Source organism: Panicum virgatum, chromosome 2N, assembly GCF_016808335.1.
Source record: "Panicum virgatum strain AP13 chromosome 2N, P.virgatum_v5, whole genome shotgun sequence".
In the NCBI taxonomy this organism is placed as follows: domain Eukaryota; kingdom Viridiplantae; phylum Streptophyta; class Magnoliopsida; order Poales; family Poaceae; genus Panicum; species Panicum virgatum.
The window spans coordinates 38,071,641-38,079,266 of record NC_053146.1 but is presented as its reverse complement, the minus strand read 5'-3'; positions in this window follow the sequence as shown (position 1 = coordinate 38,079,266).

Below are 7,626 nucleotides of genomic sequence, written 5' to 3'. Positions count from 1 at the left end.
TTAAAAAGGAGAGACATGATCGCTAATAGATTCGGAAGACATGATTATCGTTACTCACATAATAGATGTGTTTGGATCATCACCGCCATGTGCACACCAACGATGAATCCAACTAGCTCATGAACTCCGCCATGGCACAACCACGCAGGGAGGCCATGGCGGCTAGGGGCAGCCTAAGCCATCTCCTAGACAACTTCGAAGACTTGCGGCGGCCGTCGTCTCCCTCTGGTCTTGGCCCTAGCTTTTCGTCGAGTTCTGAGTGGATGGATGCCGCGAGTTGAATAAGGTGCGAGCTATTTATGAGCCTTGGAAGCCACCGGTCGAAGGGGAGGCCGAACCGCCTCGGAAACGGGCTAGGCCGGCCGGCTCATGGGCCTAGGCTGGCCAACCTACCCTCTTTCGGGCCCGCCTCGGTCTCATCTTTCGCGTGTAGACTCCTCGCATCTTCTAGAGTTTATGTGCTTCACGATTGCACCCCTTTGGACATTGTTATCTTGGAGATATCTTCGAGGAAAGGATAGAATAGGGAATCCTTCCTTAAATCTTCATTTGCTTTGCTTAATCCCGAAGTATCTTGATCTCATCTTTGTGGGCTTGGTCCTTTGGGCTCTCTTGGAGGATGGATGTGCATGAATGGGCTTCGAATCAACATGGGCTTTGGTCCTTCCTTTGGGCTTTGGCCTTCGTCTTTCTCCGTGTTAGCGCTCGATCACGGGCCTCGTCATTTCATGCTCCAAAATAGGCCAAAAACCTGCAAAAACAAAGTTCCTCCAAAATATATGTGCAAATGTAAAAATGACCAATAATTAGGCCAGGGTTAGGACGGTTAGTGATTTTGATATTAAATTCATGCCATTATCAAGGATAAACAAGGGATAAAATGGGTACTTAAGGAGCGCCAACACATAATTAGAGTAAGGCGTGACAAGATACAAACAGTACCGAACATTAATATATCTCACATTGATACAAATTTCAAAGTACATAAATGCATGAGATATTAGCTGCATATATTTAAACTGAAACAATTCTCGATTCGCTATCTTAGTGTGCTGACAGCTTGTCATCTTTTTGTATGCCTGCTTCTATAATCTTCATCTTCTGTGATAGGTCTGTGAAGGGGTTCATTTGATCATACTGATTATATTCTTGCACATCGTCGATACCCTCGACTCCTATGATATCTTGTTTTCCAGGCACGACAACATGTTTTGTCTTCTTTGCAGGATCAGCTACATAGAGTACCGGTGCGACATGTGAAGCAAGTACCCATGGGTCGTCTTTGTAACCAATATTGTTGAGGTCGACAATTGTGAGCCCATAGCCGTCCACTTCAACGCCTTTGGGGTGTTTGACCCAACGACACTGAAACACCGGGATTTGTATATTGGATCCATACTGCACTTCCCATATATCATCTGACACCAAAATATGTTGTATTTTTACCAGTTCTCTCATCCAAGGCCTCAATATGAACACCACTGTTCTGCGACACGGTCTTCTTGTCCTTGGCCATAGTATAGAATAGATATCCATTAATATCATACCTGTTGATGCAGATCTGGTCAACACACAAGTGCTAGAACGCGCAGGATCGCAACGATCACAACCAGACGAAGCACACCGGCGACCGGTCGCGCCAACCGGTCAGACCGGTTGGACGCAGAGAGCTCCACGAAGACCTAAAGCCACAAGCTCGGGAGGGACCCCATCGGAGCTCGTGGATCTAGGGTTGTCTTGGAGTCGGCAGGCCACCCAAGACGTCCTTGAATGCCATCGAGACGAGCAAAGAATAGCACGAGATTGGAAAAGCTAGGGTTTGGAGAAAAATAGGAAAATTATAAATTGTTTGATTTGATTGGGTAGAAGGACCTCAATCGGCCATGGCCTTTATATTTATAGGCCGAGGAAGATGTACCCCTTCTAAATCGGGTTACAAACAGACTCTACAAAGCAATTCTAACCAGATTCGGATTACAGAGAGCCAGACCGGTCTGACTGGTCGGCTCGACTGATCAGACCACTCGGCCGCGCACTTTGCCAATTTTAGCTGCCAACATATGCCCCCCTGCCTTTTTGGTGAGCTTTGCAAGCCAAAAAGCAAGTACCAGAAACTAGCCAAGATACATGAATCTACACAGAAAATACAAGGCTAATAATGCTAAGAATGATACTCTATACCGGCCGTCTTCGTCTTCAAGCATATTGCCACACCCTGCCATAATATTTCTTCAAGTATCTTCCATTAAGAGCCCTTGGAAGATGTTCTCCTTGTATCGTCTCCACCATATAAGAATTGCCGAAGATAACCTTGATGATCTTGTACGGTCCTTCCCAACTTGGCGACCACTTGCCGAATTTGTTGCTCTTTGTCCCAAGAGGCAATATTGTCTTCCATACCAGCTCACCAACCTGAAAAGATTTGGCTCTTACCTTCTTGTTGTAAGCCCTAGCCACCCGAAGCTTGTCCTTCTCAATTTCCTTCAAAACTTGCAACCGCTTGTCGCTTAATTTATCAATATTGTCCATCATCAAGTCATAGTAATCAACAGCGGTAAGATCATTTTGTTTAGCCAATCTATAAGCGTCCAGATTCACCTCAACGGGCAAAACGGCCTCTTGACCATATACAAGCTCAAAAAGAGTAACCTTAGTAGCACCATGTCTAGATATGCGATGAGCTGACAATGCTTCAGATAGAACCTCATGCCACCTCCTGGGATTCTCCTCTATCTTTTTCTTGATAAGTTTTATCAAGATCTTATTGCTAGACTCGGCCTGACCATTGGCCTGAGCATAGTATGGAGATGAATTGAGTATTTTGATTTTATAAGATTCGGCAAAATCACGTACTTCCTTCAAAATAAAGGATGAGCCTTGATCTGTTGTCAAAGTTTGAGGAATACCGAATCTATGAATAATATGCTCTGTAATAAACTCAATTACCTCCCGATGTGTCATATTCTTCAAAGGAACCACTTCGGTCCATTTAGTGAAGTAATCTGTAGCAACCAACACGAAGCGATGTCCCTTTGAAGAAGGGGGATTAATCTGACCAATGAAATCCAACACCCATCCTCTGAACGGCCATAGCTTGATAATAGGATATAATAACGCAGCGGGCACCAACTGAACATTACCAAACCGCTGACACTCTTCACATCCTTTATAATATCTGAAACAATCCTCCATCATAGTTGGCCAATAGAAACCAGCTCTCCTGAGCAACCACTTCATTTTAGGAGCCGATTGATGCGTACCACAGATGCCTTCATGAACTTCTCCCATAGCAACACGAGCCTGATCAGAATCTAAACACTTGAGAAGTACATCTTCGGCGGTCTGATGATAAAGCTCATCGTCGATCAAAATGTATTTAAATGCCAAACGCCGAATATTCCTCTCTGCACCATGACCAGGGTCCTTTAAATACGTCACAATAGGCACCCTCCAATCAGCAACCTCGGCCTTCCCTTTGGAATTGGAAGCAACGGCCGACTCATTGTTTTCAGCAGTCTGACAGGTCAGACCGGTCGGAGCATCCGGTCTGACCGGTTCGTCCAGAACCAGCAACTCGGCTGTTGCTCGCATCGGCTTTCTCATGTTAAAATATTTTTTAGTAACATTATAACCAGATGCTTGCTGAGTCAGAGCATTTGCCTTCTTATTACTATCTCTTGGAATATGTCGAATTACAAACTCATCAAAGCAAGAGATAATATGAAGGCATCTATCAAGATATGCATTTAAAGATCCATTATAATATTGGCATACCTTGGATACTTGCTGCACCACCAGAAGTGAATCTCCATAAGCTTCTACATGTTTAACGCCCATTGATTCTAAGAATTCCAAGCCAAATAGAAGTGCTTCATACTCAACTTGGTTATTCGTGCGTTCTTCTTCCAATCGATTTGAGAACTCAAAAATAGTGCCACATGGAGAAATTAGAACGGCACCAATCCCTTGACCATCATCACAAGCCGATCCATCAAAGAATAACTTACATGGTGTGCAAGTAACATAACTGACTTCCAAATCATGCTCATCATTAATCCGATGTTCAACAATGAAATCCGCTACAGTTTGGCCTCGAACAACTCTTAAAGATTCATAGGCCAAATCATATTCGACAAGCACATAAGCCCACTTTCCGATTCTTCCACTCGAAATTGGCTTTTGTAGCATATGCTTAATAACATCAGCTTGACAAGCAACTATGCAAGTACTTGATAAAAGATAATGCCTCAACTTGGTACAAGCATAATACAATGATAAGCATAACTTTTCAATAAATGTATACTTTGTCTCTGCATCAATAAGTCATCGGCCAACATATGTAATAATATACTCCTTTCTTTCGGTTTCTTGAGTCAAAACAACACCAATAACCTTGTCTTCTACAGCCACATAAAGCCTAAAAGGAGTACCTCTCTTAGGCGCTTTGAGAACCGGTGGTGAAGACAAATATTTCTGGATCTTCTCAAAAGCTTCTTACTGTTCTGCCCCCTAAGTAAATCTAGCTTCATCTTTTAACCGAAGAATAGGAGTAAAAGTATCTATCTTTCTAGACAAATTAGATATAAATCTTCTCAAGAAATTCACTTTACCCAGAAACTTTTGCAAGTCTTTCTTGCAAGCAGGAGCCTCCACCTTTTTCATGGCTTCAATTCTCTTTAGATCAATCTCTATGCCTTTCTCATGAATAATGAAGCCCAAGAACTTTCCAGATGATACACCAAAAGCACATTTGAGTGGGTTTATCTTCAATCCATACTGACGCATCCTCTTAAGAGCAAGTCTTAAATCAGCCAAATGATGACTCAAGCCGGCCGATTTAATTACAATATCATCAACATAGACCTCCAATATAATTCCAAGTAAATCATGGAAGATCAAATTCATAGCTCTTTGATAAGTAGCAACAGCATTCTTTAATCCAAAAGTCATAACAACCCACTCAAACAAACCAACAAAGCCAGGACATCTAAAGGCCGTTTTAGACTGTATCTTCTTCAGCCATAAATATTTGATTGTAACCCGTATTACCATCAAGAAAACTGATAACCCGATGTCCAGAAGCTTCATTGATCAACAAATTGGCTATAGGCATAGGATATTCATCTTTAGGAGTAGCTTTATTAGGATCTCTAAAATCAATGCACACTCTAATCTTGCCCGAATCTTTCTTCTCAACGGGCACAATATTAGAGATCTACTCTGCATAACGACAAGACTGAATAAATCCAGCATCTAATAGGCGATTAAAACGCCTAGAAGGTTGTTTATAAGGTCTAAAACTGGCTTTAATCGGCAGCCAATGTTCAACCAAATCACGACTCAAACCAAGCATCTTAGAATATTCCCATGCAAAGCAATCGACATATTCTTTCAATAATTTTATTAAATCGGCTTTACAATCATCCGATAAGTTTGCATTTATAAAAGTCGGCCTAGAAATAGAACCATCTCCAATATCTACCTTTTCTAAAGGATCAGCCGACATAAAACCTTGGCCTAACTTATCAAAATCACCGAAGTCCTCAATGGCCTCGCACATATCATTCATCTTCGCCCGATAGTGCTCGATGTGCTGCTGCAACCAGTCTACGTTGGACCAGTTTGACCGGTCTGATGCACCGTTCTGACCGGTCGGCCGGTCTGACCGGTCAGAGGCAGCGGTCTGACCAGTCGGCTCTGTATTGTCGCCTTGCTGCATCACAGGAGTAAATGTAGCCGATTCTCCATCGGCTTTAAGACTACAGACACAAAACCCTCCTTGGTGCAACTGATCAAGTCATAATCGGTCAAATCCAGGCCCGATAAGCACTTGATGTGATCATGCACACCAATGAGCTCAGAATCGGCGGTCCCAATGAAAGAAGAGGTATCACCATGCACAACCTCAACTTCATCGCCGATCCACTGAATGAGAAATTAGTGCAAGGAAGATGGTACACATTGATTGGCATGAATCCAATCACGTCCATGTATGAGATTGAAGTTACCTTGCACCTCGGAGATGAAGAACGCCGTCGCAATTGTCTTGCTTCCAACGGTCAACTCCATTGAAGCAACCCCCTTGGCACTAATGGGATCACCTCCTCCAATGCCGCTGACCGTCATGTTCGTCTTGATCAATTCATCATCCGTCCCGCCGAGTTTCTTGTAGAGTGAATAGGGCATCAAGTTCACAATTGCCCCACTCTGCACAAGCATACGAGAAACTGGCTTCCCGTTGATATGCCCCCTCAAGTTGAGAGCCTTCAAGTGATTATCCGAATCCTTGGGCTTCTGAAAAATAGCTTCGCGCGGCCCAAAGTCCAGATGACCAGTCTCCTCCTTCGGAATCGCCCAGTAATCATCAGAAAAGCGCACAACATTAATCTCCATGTTTGTGTGTTTCGGAGAAACCTCATAATCCACCAACTCCTCGTCTTCTGCTGTAGAAGGAGCTGTTGTAACCTCTGATGCGCCAGGAGCCGAAGCGGGAACAATCTCTTCAGCTTTCTGCTTGGGTTCAGGGTCGACCGGTCTGACCGGTTGCTCTGAGCGGTCAGACCGGTCCGGGACACCGGTCAGACCGGTCAGCTGGAGCAGTCCGCCCGGACCTGTAGGCTGGTCAGCTGTCTTGACCTGCCACACCTTGCCTTGAGGGATCCTTGGTCTGTACTTATCGAATTGCTCATCCCTCAACTTCTCTGCCTCTTTTTCCTTCTGTTCTTGGCGGCGAAGACGCTGCAACCTCCTCTTCTAAGTATATGTCAACCCCAGTGGGCACCACCTAGGTTGAAAGTACTTCTCCTTGTCTTGGTCCTTGAGATTGCTGCTACTGGCCTCACGATCATTGGCCAACACAAGTTTCTGAGAAATATTGACTGAAGTCTCAACGATCATCGGTCCCTTTTGTGCATCTTGAGCTTTACCTTTCCCGTCTTCAACTTGCACAACTTTGACTGGAGCCTTCTCATAATCAACTTGCATTGGCTTGGGTTCGTCCTTCTTCTCCTTGACGCAGTATTCTTGACGCACAGGACGAACTTGGGCCGGCCTCTACTGAGACCGGTCTGACCGGTCGGGGTAGACCAGTCTGACCGGTCCGGGGTTCTGCCCCTGACCAGATTGGTGGTGACCCAATCGGTCGTGAATCGGTTGCCTCAACCTGTCAAACACAGGTCCTCTAGAGCTTCCCTCCCCCTGGAAGTGTGTTGGACATGGCATCGGATAGCATTGCATCCAAAATCCCCCGTTCTCCCATGTGGGAAACTGAGAATCCGACACCGATGGCGGCCAAGGCATGGTGGCATACATCGGTTGCATCTGTTGTGGAGGGAACAAAGTAACTACATCACCCCTGCGCTTGCTTGAATCTCCCCTAGGAGATGAAGGTGCGCCTTGATGCAAAGGTGATCTCGGTCTCTTTTTTAGGGGCCGATTGTTTCGAACGGCCTTTGAGTACTTGTTCAACAACTGACCAAAGGTGGGCTTCTGATTTGCGACCTTGCCCTGCACCTTCAGCTAGTTTGTCTTCCATGTACCCACTTCCAGACATTTTGGCTTAAACGTCCGGGGCTGACAGCCAGGGCGGTCTGACCGGCCACCAGGACTGGTCTGACCGGTCTGAGA